The sequence below is a fragment of the Trichosurus vulpecula genome, chromosome 9 (genome assembly GCF_011100635.1).
Source record: "Trichosurus vulpecula isolate mTriVul1 chromosome 9, mTriVul1.pri, whole genome shotgun sequence".
NCBI classification, from domain to species: domain Eukaryota; kingdom Metazoa; phylum Chordata; class Mammalia; order Diprotodontia; family Phalangeridae; genus Trichosurus; species Trichosurus vulpecula.
This window is the reverse complement of record NC_050581.1, coordinates 75869449-75889162: the sequence shown is the minus strand read 5'-3', so window position 1 is coordinate 75889162 and position 19714 is coordinate 75869449. Positions and strand designations below refer to the sequence as shown.

Below are 19714 nucleotides of genomic sequence, written 5' to 3'. Positions count from 1 at the left end.
CATCAACAAGCATTATTTGTAATGGGGATAAGCTAGATGCATTCCCAATAAGATCAGGGGTGAAACAAAGATGTCCATTATGACCCCTATAATTCAATTTGGTACTAGAAACGTTAGCTGTAGCAATAAGAGAAGAAAAAGAAATTGAAGGAATTAGAATGGGAAAAGAAGAAACTAAATTATCATTTTTTGCAGATGGTATGATTCACTTAGAGAATCCTAGAGAATCGAGCAAAAAACTACTTGAAATAATAAACAACTTCAGCAAAGTTGCAGGATTTAAATAAACCCACATAAATCCTCAGCATTCCTATACATTACTAACAAAGCCCAACAGTAAGAGATAGAAAGAGAAATTCCATTCAAAGTTACTGTAGACACTATAAAATATTTGGGAGTCTATCTGCCAAGACAAAGCCAGGGACTATATGAACATAATTATGAAACACTTCTCACGCGAACAAAGTTAGATCTAAATAAAAGGAAAAATATCAGTTGCTCATGGTTAGGCCAAGCTAATATCATAAAAATGACAATTTTACCTAAATTAATCTATCTATTCCATGCTATACCAATTGAACTACCAAAAAATTATTTTACAGAGCTGGATAAAATAATAACAAAATCCATCTGGAAGAACAAGAATATCTAGGGTATTAATGAAAAGAAATGGTAGAGAAGGTTGCCTAGCCATACCAGATATTAAACTGTACTACAGAGCAGCAGTCATCAAAACTACCTGGTACTGTCTAAGAAACAGAGGCGTGGATCAGTGGAATAGAATAGGTACACAAGATGGAGAGGTCAATGACTATAGCAATATACTCTTTGATAAACCCAAGGAGGCCAACTTCTGGGCTAAGAATTCACTATTTCACAAAAACTGCAGGGAAAATTAGAAAATGGTAGGGCAGAAACTGGGCATAGACCAATATCTTAGACCATATACCAAAATAAAGTCAAAATGGGTTCATGATTTAGGAATAAAGGCTGATACTATGAGCAATTTGGTACAGCAAGAAATAGTTTGCCTATCAGATTTATGGAAAAGAAAAGAATTCATGACCCAACAAGAGATAGAGAGCATTACAAAATGCAAAATGGATAATTTTTATTATGTTAAATTGAAATGTCTTTTGTACAAAAAAAGCCAGTGCAACAAAGATTAGGAGGGAAGCAGAAAATTGGGATATCTATAGGCATATGAAAAAATGCTCTAAATCACTACTGATTAGAGAAATACAAATCAAAACTCTACAAAACAGGAAAATGATAAATGCTGGAGAGGATGTGGGAAAATTGGAACATTATTACATTGCTGGTGGAGTTGTGAACTGATACAGCCATTCTGGACAGCAATTTGGAACTATGCCCAAAGGACAATAAAAATGTTCTTACCCTTTGACCCTGCAATACCACTTCTAGGGCTGTATCCCAAAGAGATCACACAAGTGGGAAAAGGACCCATATGTACAAAAATATTTTTAGCGGCTCTTTTTGTGGTAGCTAAGAATTGGAAATCAAAGGGATGCCCATCAATTGGGGAATGGCTGAACAAGCTGTGGTATATGAAGGTAATGGAATACTATTGTGCTATAAGAAATGGGAATGATATGGACTTCATAACAACCTGGAAAAACCTACATGACATAATGCTAAGTGAGCAGAGCAGAGCCAGGAGAACATTATACACAACCACAGATATATGGATTCTGTGATGACTAACCCTGATAGACTTTGCTCTTCTCAACAACACAAGGTGCAAAGACAACTCCAAAGGACTGACGATGGAGAATACTATCTACATCCAGAGAAAGAACTATGAAGTATGAATGCAGATTGAGGAACACTTCATGCCTGCCTTTTTCCCCCACTTTTTTTTGTCTCTTTTGTTTTTGTTTTTGGGTTTATTTTTTTTTTTGGTTCTGTTTCTTCTTTCTCATGATTCATTCCATTGGTCATAATTCTTCTCCACAACTTAACAAGTGTGTAAATTAATTCAATGTGAACTTATACGTAGAAGTTATATGGGATTCCATGCCGTCTTGGGGAGGGAAGGGGGGAGGCAGGGAAGAAAATCTGGAACTCAAAATTATCTAGAACCGAGTGTTGTAAACTAAAAATAAAAAAAAATAAATTCCATATTTCATTATTTAATATTTTTTAGCTTTCAGCACAGATTTCCAAAAGATTTTGAGTTACAAATTTTCTCCCCATTTCTACCCTCCCCCCCACTCCAAGATGGCATATATTCTGATTGCCCTCCCTTCTGTCACCCCACTCCCCACCCATCCCCTTACTTTCTTGTAGGGCAAGATAGATTTCTATGCCCCATTCCCTTATATATCTTATTTCCCAGTTGCATGCAAAAACAACTTTTTTTTTTGAGCATCTGATTTTAAAACTTTGAGTTCCAGATTCTCTCCCCTCTTCCCTTCCCACCCACCCTCCCTGAGAAGGCAAGCAATTCAACATAGACCACATGTTTCATTACGCAAAGTACTTCCATAATAGTCATGTCGTGAAAGACTCACTGTATTTCCCTCCATTCTATCCTGTCCCCCTTTATTCAATTTTCTCCCTTGACCCTGTCCCTTTTCAAAAGTGTTTGCTTTTGATTACCTCCTCCCCCATCTGCCCTCCCTTCTATGTCCCCCCTTTTTTATCCCCTTCCTCCTTTCCTATGGGGTAAGATACCCAATTGAGTGTGTATGTTATTCACTCCTCAAATCAAATCCAATGAGAGCAAGATTCACTCATTCCCCCTCACCTGCCCCCTCTTCCCTTCCAACAGAACTGCTTTTTCTTGCCACTTTTATGCAAGATAATTTCCCCATTCTATCTCTCCCTTTCTCCCTCTCTCAATATATTCCTCTCTCACACCTTAATTTTATTTTTTTAGATATCATCTCTTCATATTCAACTCACCCTGTGCCCTCTGTCTATATATATGTATATTGCCCTTCAATTATCCTCATACTGAGAAAGGTCTCATGAATTACACACATCACCTTTCCATGTAGGAATGTAAACAAAACAGTTCAACTTAATAAGTCCCTTATGATTTCTCTTTCTTGTTTACCTTTTCATGCTTCTCTTAATTCTTGTGTTTGAAAGTCAAATTTTCTATTCAGCTCTGGTCTTTTCATTGAAAAAGCTTGAAAATCCTCTATTTTATTGACAATCCATATTTTGCCTTGGAGCATGATACTCAGTTTTGCTGGTTAGGTGATTCTTGGTTTTAATCCTAGCTCCTTTGCCCTCTGGCATATCATATTCCAAGCCCTTCAATCCCTTAATGCAGAAGCTGCTAGATCTTGTGTTATCCTAATTATGTTTCCACAATATTCAAATTGTTTCTTTCTGGCTGCTTGCAACATTTTCTCCTTGACCTGGGAGCTCTGGAATTTGGTGACAATATTCCTAAGAGTTTTCTTTTTGGGATCTTTTTCAAGAGGCAACCAGTGGATTCTTTCAACTTCTATTTTACCCTCTGACTCTAGAATATCATTCAGGGAAATTCTCCTTGATAATTTCTTGAAAGATGATGTCTAGGCTCTTTTTTTTGATCATGGTTTTCAGGTAGTTCAAATAATTTTTAAGTTATCTCTCCTGGATCTATTCTTCAGGTCAGTGGTTTTTCCAATGAGATATTTCACATTGTCTTCCACTTTTTCACTTCTTTGGTTGTTTTATAATTTCTTGATTTCTCATAAAGTCACTAGCTTCCACTTGCTCCAGTCTAATTTTTAAGGTAGTATTTTCTTCAGTGGTCTTTTGGACCTCCTTTTCTATTTGGCTAGTTCTGCCTTTCAAGGTATTCTCCTCATTGGCTTTTTGGAGCTCTTTTGCCATTTGGGTTGGTCTACTTTTTAAGGTGTAATTTTCTTCAGTATTTTTCTGGGTCTCCTTTAGCAAATTATCGACTTGTTTTTCATGGGGTTTTTTTTCATCATTCTCATTTTTCTTCCCAATTTTTCCTCTACTTCTCTTACTTGCTTTTCCAAATCCTTTTTGAGCTCTTCCATGGCCTGAAACCAATTCATATTTTTACTGAAGGCTTTTGATGTAGGTTCTTTGACTTTGTTGACTTCTTCTGGCTGAATGTTTTGATCTTCTCTGTCACCAAAAAAAAGAATCAATAGTCTGCCTCCTTTTTTGCTGCTTATTCATGTTCCTAGTCAACTACTTGACCCTTCAGCTTTTTGTCAGTGTATGGTGTATGACTGCTTGTAGAGTACTTTGTCCCAAGCTTTAGGGTCCAAGCACTGCTATTTTCAGAGCTACTTCTACTCCACCATCACCGCAAGCTCTGCCACAGCAGCACTCCTCCTCCCCCAAGAACCGCCAACCATAACCGCAACCCAGATCCAAGCAGGGCAAAGCAAGAAAACCCGTCTCTGCGCCAGCAAAGTGCTCCTTGCACTCCCGCTCTGATCCACTGCTTGATTCCTCCCACCATGTGAGCCAGGGACTCTGGAAGCAGCCACCACTGGAGCTCTAGAAGCATCTGCAGGAGCTTTCTCCTGCTGCTGCTGCAGCACTACCTCCTTAGCCCCCAGGGATGGGGCCAGACCACTCTTCCCCTTATCCAGCAGTTTTCCCACTAACCTGCTCCATGGTCTTTGGCGTTTGTGGGTTGAGAAGTCTAGTAACTGCTACAGCTCAGTGATTCATGGCCCTCAGGCCTGCTCCTCCCGACTCCTCGTCTGGTTGGTTCTGACGTGGACCATGCTGAGCTGTGCTTCTCTCCCAGCACTGTGCAATAGATCTTTCCCAGTGACCATCCAGGCTGTCCTGGGCTGGAGACCTGCTTCCCTCTGCTATTTTGTGGGTTCCACAGCTCTAGAATTTGTTCAGAGCCATTTTTATAGGTGTTTGGAGGGATTTGGGGGAGAGCTTAAGCAAGTCCCTGCTTTCTAGCTGTCATCTTGGCTCCGCCCCACCTCTGGAATCCACTCTTGGTGAGAAAAGGAAACTTAACAATTGCATTGTTGAAATCTTCTTTTTAAGTGAATGCAAGAATCATTGTCAAGTCGTCAGCTTCAGTATTTTCAACATAATCTTTAAAACACTGCTCTTATATTTAATATAAAGATGGATAAAATGACATAAGATTTAAAAGAGTACTTTGAAAAATGACTAAGTACTATACAAACACAAGCTATTAAAGTAACAAGGAATGATCTTCAGAACAAACATTCTCTGTACTTTTTAAAGAATTACTTTTTCCAAATTAGAACACTAATGCACTGCTGGTAGAATTGTGAACTGATTCTGGAGAGTAATTTGGAACTATGCCCAAAGGGCTATAAAATTGTACGTAACCTTTGATCCAGCAATACCACTACGTGGTCTTGTAATAACAATTTCGATTTGAATATCTTTCACAGGCCATGTGACTTGCTGACATCACAGGAAGCCTAAGTCATATGTAGTGTGAGGAGCTTGCTGAGGAAAAAAAGGAAAGTGTGTCACAGGAAATGCTGAGAGAGCAGTTAGAGGTGAAGGAAAGAGCAGATGTGTACTGTGTTGTGAGTGACTGTTGGTGGCAAGGCCCTAGCGGGAGGGGGGGGGGGGTGAAGGCTGACGAGGGGTACAGGGGTGGGGGTGGGGGGAAGTTCCATGGGATGGCGAGGCTTCATGCTGTGATATTGTGTTTTAAGTTCTTCGATGTTATGATAAAGTGGGCTTACTGGTTTGGGGAGCTGGTTGTTGCTATGATGGATTGGTCTTATTGGTTATGGGATCTGGTCCTCTGGTGTCTGAATAAATGTTTTCCTTCTTCAACTTTGTATATGGAGAGTCTCTCATATTTTGTGATACAGAATTACATAGGCATATTCACAATTATTGTTGATGTTGTGTTTATTGCCTTCATACATTTTGCAACGCATATGGGATAATGTAATAACAGTTTAGATTTGAAGATCTTTCCCACCCCTTAATAGGCCATGTGAGCTGCTTACATCACAGGAAGCCTAAGTCACATGTGGTAGGAAGAGCTTGCTGAGAGAAAAAGGAAAATGTGTCACAGGAAATGCTGAGAGAGCAGTAAGAACTGAGGGAGGGAGCAAATGTGGTGGCTGTGCTGTGAGTGACTGTTGGTGGCAAGGCCCCAGCAGGGGGGTAGATGTCTTTGAGATGCAGTGGTTCCCTGCAGTGATATTGTATATTGAATTCTTTGCTGCTATGATGGATTGGGCTTATTGGTTTTACTTCTTCTACCTTCTATATGGAGAGTCTCTTATATTTTGCCATACAGAACCACGCAGGCATTTTGACAATTATCGTCTATATTGTGATTATTGCTTTGCTAATACAGGTCTGTATTCTTCATGTGTTTCTGAATTCCTTATATTCATCATTTCTCCCCACAAAGCACCCTAGCTCCTCTAGTCTGATCAGTGGCCCCTGTGCTTCTTCCCGTTCTCCCCAGCAGGGGCTCCGACGCTGTGACTATCTCGGGTGGCTGATAGGAAAACTGGACTGAGGGGCCAGAAAACCTCTTTCTGAAACCGTGCCTCAGACACTCGCAAGCACACGGCCAAGTCACTTCACCTCAAGTTTCCTCATCTACAAAACGGGGACAATGACAGCACCTAATGCTGGGCTCGCTCTAAGCATAGAATGAGATGTTTATTAGTGTTCTTGGGCCATAGGTTTTCCTTACAAAGTTCAAACATGACACATACAATGGTTGGTCCGATTTATAACTCTACCACTGCTCCTCCCATTCACTAGTTGTCTTTGCCAATTTACAGAGTATAAGGTCCAACTCAATAATGGTTTTAATTTTTCTCTTACCATTAATGATTTGGTTCCTATTTTCAAATGGGCATTTATGCAATTCTTCCCTTGAAAAGTTTGTCCATATCCTCTGTCCACTTACCTACTGGGGAATGAGCCTTGTTATATGTGTGTCAATTCCCTATATAACCTGTATATCAGATATATCACTGATAACTGATGCAAATATTTTACACAGGTAGTTTTCTCTTCTTATTCTACCTTAATTCATTCTGATGACGCAAATTTTTAATTTTATGTTATCAAATTGTCAATTTTATCTTTTGTGACCTCCTCTATGTTCTACCTAATTTTTACAAATAGCATTTTGATCTCTGGGCTCTATTCAGCTGCCAAAATATTCTCTCTACAGAGATGTGTTCCTGATTATTAGGATCATAAGCTACACATATGTAATGTCATACTCATTAAAAGTTTTCCCTTTATCTGTACTTCATAAGCCATGTAGGGAATTGGCTCCAACAAGTCAGTGTCATCAAATCAACTCATATTTTACAGGATGAAACAAGAACAAATTTCCTCAAAAGATAATGCTATGGTGAGCCTATTAAATGCAAATCTAGCTAACACTGTAGTTGGTTTAACATTTCAGTCAAAGGATCAGACAGCAGTAACAAGCAAGGAAGAAAACCATTCAAACTTCTGATGACCTCAAACAATCAAAATAGTTTAAGGAAGAAAAACAGAATTCATTATGCTGAGAACCAAAATTATTGCTGAGAAAAAAAAAACAACTTAATCACATGGATATTTTATGCCATTGATTCAATTCAAAGATTTAATAAGTGCCTAAAGACACTGGGCATTTAAAATATATACTAATTATCAGGAATCTCTATAAGTTCTGAGTTGGAAGGGACCTTAGTGGCCACCTCATTCAATAGATACATGAAAAATAAATTCCTTCTACACCTTTCTGCTTAATGATCTTTCACTTGAAGACTCTCAGCAACCAGGAAGCCAACCTCCTGAGACAAGTGGAGAGTTCTTACTGTTAAAAAAGCTTTTCTTAACACATGGCCTAAATCAGTCTCTTTGCACTTCCATTCAATCCTCTCTTTTGCCAAAAAGAGCACTTGCAGCTCTGCCGGGTGACAGTCAGGTACCTAAGAGACTACAATGTCCCCTCTAAGTCCATTCTTCTCCAGCTTAAACATCTCAAATTCTCTGAACTGACCTTCAAAAGGGAATAACTGCAGGCCCTTCACCATGCAGTCACCTCCTCAAGATGCTTTCCAGACTTTATAAATGTCTTTCCTAAAATGTGCTGCCCAGAAGTGAATACAATGTTTAAGAAGCTATGTCTCCTTTGTGAGGTTAAGAAGTTTCCAAACTTTCTTAGTTCATTTTGTATCTCAAGGATTTTTTTCATTTTCCCTGGACCAAAAGAAATACTTAATAGTTCCATTTATTAAGTAGTTAGGTCCAAACAATTTATCAAGTATCTATGTTCTAACAACCTAATATTGAAAAAATTTGAAAAATTTGCATTTGAAAAAATAGACGTAATCTGAGAGAAAAAATAACATTTTTAGTTCACTTCTTAAATAATCACAATTGCTTATTAATGGAATGTGTGTGCCTGTTGGGCCCTGTACATCTTCTCAAACTTTGAAATCAGATTAAACACCATTACCTTCATTTCCTATTCCACGCTGATTTTCATGTGGTACTTGCTTTTTACCACAATAGCCAATGAAAATCCAGCTTCACAAAGACATGACATCACATATGTAAGTTCACTAAGTTACTGGTGCAGCCAAAAGTACCAGAAAAAAAAAATCATATATTAAACTGTGAACTATCTTGAACTTGTAGGGTACATAGTATCTGAAATAGAAATGTCAAATATCACTTTCCCTTGAAAATTTAAAATATCCCACAGTATCACTATGACTTAGCCAAAGAACAGTTCCACAGTGCACGGAGGAACCTGAGGTGGAGCCTAAGTTCTCATTAGCTTCTTTGGTCAATTGCTTTCTTGGAAGACACACCCTCCTACTGAATTACATTAAGTTTGGAGTCTATTAAGATGTACTGCTATTTAGCCATATGCCCCCATCCTGAACTTAGGTTAAAAAAAAATCCACAAGTAAAATAGTGAGTATTTATATAGCACTTTAAAATTTACAATGTACTTTACAGTATTCTTCATTTTATCCTCACAACAAGCTTGAGAGATATTATTCCCATTTTACAGATAAGGAAAGTGAAGTAGACAGAGGCTAAGTGACTCATCCAAGGTGCCTCAGCTAAGAAGTATCTTAGATTCTATTTTAACTCAGGTCTTCCAGGCTCTAGGTCCAGTTCTCTATCCATTGTACCACCTAGCACCTTGCTGAATTTTGCAAACCTCAAAACATTATGTAGATAATAATTATAATCATTATTAGCACTATTCAGCTCAATGTTCTAGCCTGTCAAGATGTTTTTGAAACCTATGACAGCACAAAACTAAGCATGGATCTCTGGGGCACACCACCGAACCCCTCTTCTCAAGGTAACAGTGAACTATATTAATAACAACTATATGAGTATGGCCATGCAAACAATTTTAAATCCATCTAATTGCAATGTCATCTAATCTACTTTTTTCCATCTTTTCCAAGAAACAGTATAAAAGACTATCAAATGCTTTGCTAAAATCCAGATATAAATCCCCAGCATTCCCCTGATCTACCAGGGTAGTAACCTTGTCAAAAAGGGAAATAAAGCTATTCTTTGAGGGATACCCCCTATTTCTGTAGACATTCACCAACCATCCCTTTATAATATATTCCAGAATTTTTGAAGGAATTGAAGTAAAGCACGCTGGCCCAGTGTTTGCAGACTCCATTCTCTTTCTACTTTTGAAAATCAGGACAACTAATTGCCGTTCTACAGTTAATTTTTTATAATATATAAAAGATTACAGATGATGCCTCAGCAATCACACCCATTAGTTCTTACAGTAGCTGACATTACTATTCATTTGGGCCAAGTGACTTTTTCCTATCCCATTATTTACTTTGGTTTTTCACTTACAGGGGGAAAAAAACCAAACGCACTGTGTTGGGCCTAGCAGTCCCTGCTCTCCAAGAGCTTATATTCTACTGAGGGAATGTAAGTACACAGGTAAGAAAGTAAGTGGCAGCTAAGAAGCAAATGATTTCAAGAGCTGCAGGTGAGGCAAAATGCATTCCAAACAAGATCACCCGTCCAGGCAGAGAGGTGGGAAACGGAATGTTGTACACAAGGAGCAATTTGACTGAAACAGGGTACAAACACAAGTAATACGAAACAAGACAAGATAGGTGGGATACCAGGAAAAGACTTGTCCGTTTTATCGTAAAGGTATGATCAGGGAGCCACTGAAAATTTGTGAGTGGGAAAATGACATTAAGATATATTTTAGGAATACCAACTTAGCAGCTGTAAGGAAGATGGAAGAGAGAGACTAATAATTGAGAGATCACTTAGGAGAATATTATAATACTGCAGGAAAGAGGGTTATAGAAAGTGTTTAAGTAGACAGAAGGGGATGGATGTGAGAGATGTTATGGATCAATCAATACGAACTGACAATTGATGGTGAGGGATAAAGAAGAGTTAGCTATGACTGTGAGGCTATAAACCTCAGTGAGATGGAAAAAAGTGGTGCCCCGAACAGATAAATGTTAATTTGAAGAAGGAATGAGTTCGGGAGAAAATGAATTGTTTTGTCTGGTCAGCAGGCAGCTAGAAATACAAGGATGGAATTCACAAGAGATGCGGGTTGAAGGTATAGATTTAGGAGTCATTTGTATGGAGCTGATAATTAAGCCCACTGGAGCTTATGTAAACACCAAGGGGAAAAGTGTTGAGAAAGAGAAGAGAGGACCCAAAGAGTCTTGGGAGAGATCCACACTTAGGACAAAGAAATGGAGAATGAACTAGCTAAAGAGACTGAAAAAGAACAGACTCACAGCCATGATGGCAGACTGAACGGTTGCCTAAAAACTTGAAATTTGTGCCAAACCAAGTAATGATCAAAAAATACAATGAGAGGCGCCAAGCTCTCTCCATCAGCACCACAGCCTGGCTACCCTCTCTCATCCCCTTGAAGATGACTTCAACTATGGCACCAGTGTGGTTTTGGCCAGCATCCACCTCCGCATTGTCCTGTACTAATTCTGGTATCTCTCCTTGGATCTTTGGGTTCAATTCTGGACAGCAAGTTAAACAGGCATAAATATCCTATTTACTTTTACCTGCTTTTTGGATTTACATTTCTAGAATCTTTGCTGCTAAAACTGGCATTCTATAATGTATATGTTGTTCTATAGGTTTTTATGCTGATTACTTCAGTATTTTTTGCTTTGACTCTATACACTTTACAATCTAAGAGACATTTCAGCCAATTTGGAAGAGAGTTTTTCGCCTTTTTGTTTGTTTATTCTTGTCAGTATTCTTGAAGTTCTTCTATGATAATGAATTAGTGGAAGGAATCTTTTCTGTGATAAGAGCTCTTCTGGTTCTATGGATTCATCATTTATGATACTCATCTCCTGATGCATAAACTTTCCCCTAAAGAATATATACTAGCTGCCATGAACCTCTACTTGGATATCATCAATCTGTTCCTGCACCTATTGTATTTATTAGAAATATTTAATAAAATATCATTGAGAACCATAAAATATCTGATAAGTAATAAGGCTTGGGATATACACTGTTAAAATTCTTTTGATCTCTAGTTACTCGGTATTTGAGACTGAAGCTTTACTATTTTTTTTTTACATCTTCTTGCTACCAATTTTTTTATTTAAACTTCAAATGATGTTTCATATTGCTGACTATTTGATTTGGGATTCTCCTTCAAAATGTTTAAACTTAATAGCTCTAATAATATTTGCTCTTTGTAAAGACTAGAATTAGGTTTTGCACCCAAGGTAATTGATTAAAATTTTTTGTTACCTTTGATTTCAGTAATGAGACATTAAAAACCTTATTGTCTTATTCTTTTTCCTGTTCTAAATTTGCTATAGGTTGGTAGTTTATAACTCAGAATTACTTCATGAATACATAATATAAAATTAAAGCTTTCTTTGCAAAGTGATTTTATTTTTTAACTTTTTCTTTAAACACGATTCTGAAAGTTATTAGAGTTGCATTCTATTTTGAAGGCCTTAGTTCCACTATTATTTTAAATAGTGTAAATCCATTTGTACTAAAACATTTTCATCTTAATCAGAAGGAAAGTAGCTATAATTGAGCATTTTGGAGCCAGGCAACTAACACTTTCAGAATTATTCAATATTGTAATAAAACTGATTTCAGATCATCCTTATCACAATTTTACATTTAAATGCATTATAAGTATTCAGAAAATTTATATTTTAAGATATAAAATATAAACATCAACAAATGTTTAAATATTAACAGGTTTAATTTTAAATTCAAAACTGTTCATATATTTAGGATGTGTATATGATGTTAAACAACCTACATTTCAAAATGTAGGCAGAAAAGAAAGAAATCCAACTAGGAGCTACAATAAATGAGTTTTTTCAACCCAGAACTACACAAAAGTCAGCCAGAAGCCAATGAGCAACAGGAAAAGGGGCCATTAGCAAAGCCAGCACAAGTACAAGCAAACAAGCCCCAAGTCTGGAACCTGACCAGAGAAATGCCAAAAACACATATAACTTCAAGGCTCTGTGGCTAAAGGAAGCAAGAGATGAAGTCTCTTAAAGAAAGCCTCAGGGTGCTTGCAAACCCAAAGCAGGGATTTTGGAAGCCCGAGGGAAAAGCAGAGTAAGTAGCACAGCTATGATCTGGTAGCCTTGACCAGGGGCTCCAAAAGTGCCTTGGCACTCTGTCCCAAGACACCAAAGAAGGCCCAGGGCCCTAAAAATGCAATGTGCTGAACCCTGAAGATCCAGAGGGCCTATCCTCCAGAAGTGAAGATCTGCACAGGAATCTGGGGAGACCAAAGAAAGCCCACCCAAAAACATAGTGCAGGGCAAAGCCTGGCGCTGGCACAATGCCCTAATTCAAGAAATAAAGCTGGAGAGATGAGCAAACTGCAGGAAACACTGAATAGTATTAAACACCATTGCACATCTAGAGAGAGATACGCTTAAACGCTCAAAAGGGTAGAGTAATTATGTAAAAATTACAAACAGTGACTCAAAGGACAAAATGGACTTTCCAGAAGACCATGAATACGTACCTAAAAGAAATGAAGCAAGAGATAAGAGTGAAATAAAAGGTCTAAAAAACTGGAAGAACAACTTAGGAAAGTGGTAAACCTTACTCAAGAAATGGACTTCCTGAAAACTGGATCAGATCAAACAGAAATCAATGATTCCATGAGATTGCAAGAAATACTAAAATAACATCAAAAGATTGCAAAAGTAGAAGAAAATGTAAAACAAATTCCCTAACCCTAAAGATAAGACTAAAAGTAGGGGAAAAGAAAGCCAAGAACTAGAATCTTATCAGCTACCAATCAACTCAGGAATGGGTGAGCAAACTGTGTTTTACGAATGTAATGAAATATTAATGCACCATAAGAAATGAAGAGAAAGACAATCCCAGAAATTCATGAGTAGTAAGAAATGATTCAGAGTGAAATAAACAGAACCAAGAGAATGACTTTGAAAAGGTTGTTCAGGGGCTTTCCGGTTGTGTCCAAATCTTTGTGACCTCATTTGGGGTTTTCTTTTCTTTTTTTTTTTTTTTGAGGGGGGAAGGCAGGGCAATTGGGGTTAAGTGATTTGCCCAAGGTCACACAGCTAGTAAGTGTGTCAAGTGTCTGAGGCCGCATTTGAACTCAGGTCCTCCTGACTCCAGGGCCGGTACTCTAATCACTGCACCACCTAGCTGCCCCCATTTGGGGTTTTCTTGATGAAGATATTGGAGTGGCTTGCCATTTCCTTCTCCAGATCATTTTATAGATGAAGAACTGAGGCAAACAGGGCTAAGCAACTTGTTAAGGGTCACACAGTTATTAAGTATCTGAGGCCGCAACTGAACTCAGGAAGATAAGTCTTCCTGATTCCAAAGCCAGTACTCTTGTCACGATACTACTTAGATGTCAGCTTGCACAAAGAATGACATTAAAGAAGAAAGACAACTTTTGAAAGACTTGGGAATGCTGACCAATCTAAAGATCAACCATGTCTCCAGAGAATTTATGATGAAGCCTGTTACCCATCTCTTGACAGAAAGGTAATGGACTCAAGGTGCACACATTTTTGTTACCATACTTACTTGTTACAAAAGTTTTTCTCCCCCACCTTTCAGGTTTTTTTTTAATGGGGAAAAGAGGTAAGAGAAGAAGGAAGGTAAGCAATTGTGAAGTCAAAAAAAGAGGGCTATTTGTAAGAATTTTTTAATGAACAGGAAATCATTAAGTTCAGAAGGAAGTACAGACGAGACCATTTAAAAATAATATTTGGAATTTTTTCATACATATATATAAAACATGAGCGAAACGGAGATTAAGTTTCACATTCTTTTTGTGTTGTTTATGTGGAAATGCTCTTATTTTTTGGTGTTTAAGTTCAGAATAAATGTGTTGCTGAGTTTTTTTAAAAGAACAGAAAAAAGAATTTCATTCTTCACAACTTTCCTAATAAAAATTTATCCTGTAAATTTCAGTCCATGGAAACTTACCTATCCTTCTTCAGAACCCTAGGAAATCTCCTCTTCCAAAATGTAGTTAGAATGTTATGTCAAACTTTATTCTCCTTATCTACAACAATTTTGAAGATGATGTAGTCATTTCTACTCACAGTCCTAGCAATGATTTTTTCCTGTCAAGTGAGAATCAGAACCAGAACAATATTTCTTCTTTGTTAGGATCTTTCCTTTTCAAAGGATGTCAAGAAATTACCTGCTCGGCTTTTGGCAGAGAAAATGTTTCAGCAGATACCCAGGTAACTGAACTCCTCATCAGTAATATATGGTATTTCTGTGTAGCGTTGTGACTTGTTTCCAAACTCCTCATAGATTTCTTCCTTCTGTCCAAGTGTTCTTTAGAACGCTTGGATCACTATATCTCTTCTACTTCTGTCTCCACTGATTTTCATTCAAATATTTTTCATCATGCTTCGTCATACCCTTTTGATTTCTGGATGTTCTCACATGAATCTATTTTCTCGATATATAGTGCTGTCTTAGCCTTACAGTTTCTTTTAAAGAAAGCATACCATTCCAGAGTCATGTTCTAATCACAAGTCTCATACCATCAAGTTTCAACCATAACTATGAGGTCAAATTTGCCTTCTTGCTTACACCTTCTGGTTAGTCTTGCTTACTAGCTATATTTCATATATTAACTCAAAAAACACTTATTATCTACTAGTCAAAATACAAAGTTCACCTAAGAAGAGTCCCTGTTCTCATGGAGCTTACAGTTTAGTGAGAAGGAAGTAGTGAAACACATAAAACTAAATAACTCTAATTCATGAAAAGTTCATGAGAGGTAGCAACAAAGCAGCACAACCAAGAGCAACAGCTGGGGTTTAAGTTAGGAGTTCTTAATCTTCTTTTGTAATTAATAACTGTATTTCAATATAATTAGTTTCCTTTGTTAGTCAATAAGCATTTATTAAGTACAAACTATGTGCCAGGCACTGTGCTAAGTACATGAGACACAAAGAAAAGCAAAAGAAAGACGCTGTTTCTCAAGGAGCTCACAGTCTTACAGGAGACAACAAGCAAATATATGTACAAACAAGCTCTGTACAGGGAAAAAAAAACAAAGTAAATAAGAGAGAGAAGGAACTCTAAGCGGGATTGGGAAAGGATTCCTATAGAAGGTAGGATTTCTGTTGGGACTTGAAGGAAGCCAGGGAAGACAGAAGACAGAGATGAGGAGGAAGAGCATTCCAGGCATAGGAGAGATCCAGAGAAAATACCCAGAGCCAAGAAACAGAGTATCTTGTTCAAGGAACATTAAGGAGGCCAGTGTCACTGGACAGAAGAGCACATGGAGGGGCACGAAGTAAGAAAACTGGTCTAGGTTATAAAGGGCTTTAAATACCAAACAAATGATTTTATCCTGAAGGTGACAGGAAGTCACTGGAGTATTAAGTAGAATGGTGACATGGTCAGACATGCACTTTAGGAAATCACTTTAGAGGCTGAATGGAAGATGGATTGGAGTGGAGAGAGACCAGAGGCAGAAAGACCAACCAGCAGGTTACTGCAACAGTTCAGGCATGAGGTGATGAGGGCCTACACTAGGTGTTGGCAGTATCAGGGGAGAGAAGAGAGAGAATTTTATAGATGTTTCAAAGGTCAAATCAACAGGCTTTAGCAACTGATTGGATACGGGAGGGTAAGAGATAATGAGGAGTTGTTGATGACACCTAGCTTATGATCCTGGGAATGGTGGTACCCTCAAAAGTAAAGAGAAGTTTGGAAAGGGGGATGATTTGGGGGATGAGATGAGTTTAGTTTCAGACATGTTATGAATCATCAGTATATTTTTCATGGTGGCAAAGCATTGGAAATTGAGGGGATGCCTATCAACTGGGGAATGACTAAACAAGTGATGGTATATAAATGTAATGGAATACTATTGTGCTATAAGAAATGATGAGCAAATGGATTTCAAAAAAACCTAGAAGGACTTAGATGAACTGATGCTGAGTGAAGTGAGCAGAACCAGGAGAACATTGTACACAGTAACCACAGCATTGTGTGATGATCAACTATGACTGACTCAGCTGAACTTCTCAGCAGAAAAATGATCCAAGACAATTTCAAAAGACTCATGACAGAAAACGCTATCCACATTCAGAAAAAGAATTATGGAGTCTGAATGCAGATCAAAGCAGACTATTTTCACTTTTTTTTGTTTTTTGTCGTTTTTCCCTTTTGCTCTGTTTCTTCTTTCACAACATGACTAATATGGAAATATGTTTAACATGATTGCACGTGAATAACCTATATCAGATTGCTTGCCATCTTAGGGAGGAAGGGAAGGAAAGGAGGGAGAAAAATTTTGAACTCAAAATCTTATAAAAATGAATGTTGAAAATTATCTTTACATGTAATTGGAAAAAATAAAATACTAGTTACTAAAAAAGAATAATCAGCATAGAAATGATAATTAAATCTACAGGAGATAAGATTACCACATGAAATAATATAGAAAGAAGAAGAGGACCAAGGAGCCCTGTGGGACAGCCATGGTAAGTGGACAAGATCTGGAAGAGGACCCAACAAAGGAGACTAAGAAGGAGCAATCAGAGAGGTGGGAAGAGAAGCAGGAGAGAGTGCTGTCCCAAAAACCTAGAAAGAAGAGAGTGATCATAATGTCAAAGGCTGCAAAGAGGTCAAGAAGAGTGAAGACTGCAAAAAGGCCATGGGGTTTGGCAATTAGGAGATTACTGATAACTTTGGAGAGGGCAGTTTTGGTGGGAAGATGAAGTCAGAAGCTGAACCGTAGGGGGTTAAGAAGAGAAACGGGAGGAAATGGAAACATCTTGATGGCCTTCTCAAAGAGTTTTGCCACAAAGGGAAGAAGAGATATAGGATGATATTAATGGGGATGGAAGGATCCATCAGTGAGGATTTTTTGAGGCCAGGGGAGACATGGGCAGGTTTGTAAGCAGTAGGAAAAGGGCCAATAGATAAGGAGAGACTGGAATAAGCAAGAGAGTGAAGATTACAGGAGATAGGATAGAATAGAATCCCCTGTGCAGGCAGAGGGGTTTACCTTGACAAAGAGTAGGGTCACTTCTTTGTGTGAGACAAGAGTGAAAGAGGAAATACTGGCAGAAGGCATTTGAGTGATATGACATGAGGAAGAGGAGAATGACTTCAATTTTTTTCAGTAAAATATAAGGCAAAGTTCTCAGCTTGAGGGGGATGGGGAACCATGGAAAGTTTTGAGGAGGGATGAAAAGGTTTGGAAGAGCCACTAGAGAGTGGGACAGTTGAATTCATAAGAGAAGTACAAAAGGATTTCATAGCCTTACAGAAGCCCAGTTGAGACTGTATGACATAAATTTGTAATGCTATGTACTTTATGCATTTAAAAACATTCTGATAAAGGATCCACAGATTTCACCAGACTGCCATTTGGACTGATGACACAAAAAAGGTTTATGAACCTCAGATCTAGGAAAAGGATGTAATGTTGTCACGGGAAAAAGGCCTGAATAAATGAATTACTAAGCACTTAGTGGCAAATACTATGCTAAATTCTTGGAAATAAATACAAAAGCAAAGACAGTCCTAATACAGGGAGATAACACAAAAGAGAAGAATCTGGTAGCAAAAGTTAGTTATTTTGATTCAGAAAGTTTCAGGATTGGGAAGAGAAGCTACAGGCAATATATTGGCACACTCCTAGGCACATTGGCAGAATTCACTTAATATGGAAAGGGAGGCAGGAGAGGAAGGGTAAATAAGTCAGCGGAATAAAGACTAAGTGAAGCATGGCTGAAAGCCCACCTGTAAGAGTAGGCCAGGTGAAGGCACTCATCATTCAAGACAATGAAACTGCAAGGCCTGAGGCAAGGAATGGGGAAGGGCCAGTAACTGAATATAACTACTCAAAACTGAGCAAGAGTTATTACAATAGCCGACATTTATTGTCATGCTTGGTAAAGCCATCTACATCTTAATTTATTTCATTATGTCCCCATAACAACCTGAAAAGGAACTTCAAGTATTCTTATTCCCAGCCTATGGATAATCACAAAGCTAATATGAGAAGTAGAATTCAACCTTGGGTCTCTCCTGATTCTATACTATTTCTACTCTGTTACACCACACACACCTACAGGCAGTTTTACAGTTATCTTTATTTTTATAACGCATTAAATATTCCCAAAAAAATGCTCTTGGATGTCAAGGTTCAATTTAGAAACAGTGGTTAAAGTTTTTTATTTTACATAAAACTTAAGTGACATGGAGTTTTTTTTCCCTTCAGGCCTACTGAATTTAATGTTGCTCATCCTCAAAGAAAAGTACTGAAGAACAGATTTGAGGCCAAGTACTGCAATCAAACTAAAAACAATTTTGAAAAGCTCTGTCTTATACCTTTTCCCTGTATTCCCAACCATGACTAAGGAAGGATATTCCTGGTTGAGGCTGAAATAAAAGTGCTTCTGCAGGCCTGACTTAGATTCCTTGAAATGGAAAACATTATTCGTGGCCTGTTGCCTTCAATACAAAATGGTAGGGGACCCTCCAGGGCAAGCCAAGTACCAACAGAGTCACCTCAGCTCACAAGAGATAATTCAGAAAAGTAGCAAGGTGCCTTAAGATGGCTTAATATAGGGTTTCTTTCATCTCTAGTGAGACATATGATGTGTCAGATGGTGTAGATAAGTTTGTTTTAAGACATTTAAAAATGTTGTGAGAACACCATTACTATCAATCTTATTGGGAAATATTTGAAAGAAGTCAAAGCTTATTAAAATAAATGCTGTCACTTCATGCCCAGATAAAACCAAATGCCTCTTAACTGGCCCCCTCTGACATCCAATTTATTTTGCTGCCCAATTAATCTTTCTAAAACACCTTATTCTTCAACTACTTAACAGAACAAATCCAAATTTATTAGTCTTGCATTTAAAACATTCCAATCATTGCTTATTGAATTAAGTAAAAGTTCCTTTTCCTGGCATTCAAGGCCATCCCCAATTTGATACCACTCTGATTTTTCCAGCTTTATATTATTCTTCTCCCTAGACTCTCCCTTCCAACTAAAACAGATTATTCACTGTTCTACCACCACTAGAAAGAGCAGAATCTCAAAAATGCCTTGACCTCACAAAAATCTTTAAACTGGGAGGTCCCAGCTCCAAGGCCATCTAGAATCTCTCCTATACTATGAGCAACAAACAGCTGGTAATCTAGCTTCTTCTTGGAGATTCTTTCCACATTCAGACAATTTTACTTTAAGAAAGTTTTT

General features: G+C 37.9%; 1 protein-coding gene and 1 pseudogene across 2 annotated transcripts in view; one reads left to right on the top strand and one right to left on the bottom strand.

Moving 5' to 3' along the window:
- CRAMP1 (cramped chromatin regulator homolog 1) overlaps nucleotides 1-19714 on the bottom strand; it is a 119881-nt gene that overhangs the window by 86651 nt on the left and 13516 nt on the right. The gene's annotated exons all lie outside the window — the stretch shown is intronic.
- On the top strand, nucleotides 10830-11507 carry LOC118831064 (annotated as a pseudogene).